This window comes from Puntigrus tetrazona, unplaced genomic scaffold (genome assembly GCF_018831695.1).
Source record: "Puntigrus tetrazona isolate hp1 unplaced genomic scaffold, ASM1883169v1 S000000003, whole genome shotgun sequence".
NCBI lineage: Eukaryota > Metazoa > Chordata > Actinopteri > Cypriniformes > Cyprinidae > Puntigrus > Puntigrus tetrazona.
This window is the reverse complement of record NW_025047683.1, coordinates 3,396,809-3,399,019: the sequence shown is the minus strand read 5'-3', so window position 1 is coordinate 3,399,019 and position 2,211 is coordinate 3,396,809.

The following is a 2,211-nucleotide window of genomic DNA, read 5'->3' as shown; positions in this document are numbered from 1 at the left end:
GCGGGGAATCAGGGTTCGATTCGGAGAGGAGCCTGAAAGCGGCTACCACATCCAAGGAAGGCAGCAGCGCGCCAAATTACCCATTTCCGACTCGGAGGTAGTGGCGAAAAATAACAATACAGGTCTCTTTCGAGGCCCTGTAATTGGAATGGCGTATCTTAAACACATGGCGAGGACCCATTGGAGGCAAGTCTGGTGCCAGCAGCGCGGTAATTCCAGCTCAATAGCGTATATTAAAGTTGCTGCAGTTAAAAAGCTCGTAGTTGGATCTCGGGATCTGGCTGGCGGTCCGCCGAGAGGCGAGCCACCGCCCGTCCCAGGTCCCTGCCTCGGCGCCCCGGATGCCCTTGGCTGGGTGTCGGTCGAGGGCCCAAAGCGTTTACTTTGAAAAAATTAGAGTGTTCAAAGCAGGCGGCGTCGCCGCTGAATACGCAGCTAGGAATAATGGAATAGGACTCGGTTCTATTTTGTGGGTTTCTGGAACCGGAGCCATGATTAAGAGGGCGGCGGGGCATTCGTATTGCGCGCTAGAGGTGAAATTCTTGGACGGCGCAAGGCGGACAGCGAAAGCATTTGCCAAGAATGTTTTCATTAATCAGAAACGAAAGTCGGAGGAGGTTGAAGGCGATCAGATACCGTCGTAGTTCCGACCGTAAGCGATGCCGACCAGCGATCGGCGGCGTTATTCCCATGACCCGCCGGGCGGCGTGCGGAAACCGCAGTCTTTGGGTTCGGGGAGTATGGTTGCAAAGCTGAAACTTAAAGGAATTGGCGGAAGGGCACCACCAGGAGTGGAGCCTGCGGCTTAATTTGACTCAACGGGAAACCTCACCCGCCCGGACACGGAAAGGATTGACAGATTGATAGCTCTTTCGATTCTGTGGGTGGTGGTGCATGGCGTTCTTAGTTGGTGGAAGCGATTTGTCTGGTTCATTCCGATAGCGAGCGAGACTCCGGCTTGCTAAATAGTGGCGCGGCCACTTGGGTCGGCGTCAAAAACTTCTTAGAGGACAAGTGGCGTTCAGCCACGCGAGATGGAGCAATAACAGGTCTGTGATGCCCTTAGATGTCGGGGCTGCCGCGGCGCCACAATGGGCGGATCAGCGTGTGTCTACCCTGCGCCGAGAGCGCGGGTGCTCCAGCTGAACCCGCTCGTGATCGGGACTGGGGATTGAAACTATTTCCCATCAGCGAGGAATTCCCAGTAGCGCGGGTCATAAGCTCGCGTTGATTAAGTCCCTGCCCTTTGTACACACCGCCCGTCGCTACTACCGATTGGATGGTTTAGTGAGGTCCTCGGACCCGGCCGCCGGGGCCTCGCGGGAGCTCTGGCGGGCGCCGGGAAGGCGATCAAACTTGACTATCTAGAGGAAGTAAAAGTCGTAACAAGGTTTCCGTAGGTGAACCTGCGGAAGGATCGTGCTCGGCCCGGCCCGATCCAAAGCGAAACGCCCGGGCGAGAGGCCTAGCCCACCTCCCCGTCTCAAGCTCGGGTGCGCGGCAGAGGCGGCGGCTCGGCGCGGCCTCTCCCCTCGGCACCAGCAGCGCAGAAGCGCGATAAGAAAAAAAGGAACTTGACTGTCGCTGCACTCGGCGGCCCCCGCTTTCAGCGGCGGGGCTGAGCCGGGGCCCTGGCGAGTACCCGCCGCGGCCTCGGGACCGTGGGTTCAAAGTCTCCTCCCGCGAAGGAGGCGCCCGTCGGGGTAAAAAACCTCTATCTATTTTACTCTATGATCCAGCGGCCGTGGCCGAGGTCTGCGCTCAAAAACCCAAGGCGGCAAAAGAACGCACAAAAACCTAAGGCGAAGCGAGAGAGAGATCGCGAGAAGAGCGCCGTTCCCCTGGGAGGCAGCGCACCTCCCGCGGAGGCTTGAGCAACCTACGCGGCGCCCATGACTGTCGCTGCACTCGGCGGGCCCCTGCTTTCCAGCGGCGGGGCGAGCGAGGCCCTGGCGGTACCCCCATACGGCCTCCGGGACCGTGGGTTCAAAGTCTCCCCCCGCGAAGGAGGCGCCCGTCGGGGTAAAAAAACCTCTATCTATTTTACTCTATGATCCAGCGGCCGTGGCCGAGAGGTCTGCCGCTCAAAAACCCAAAGCGGCAAAAGAACCGCACAAAAACCTAAGGCGGAGAGAGAGAGATCCGAGAGAACTTGACTGTCGCTGCACTCGGCGGGCCCCCTGCTTTCAGCGGCGGGGGCTGAGCGAGGCC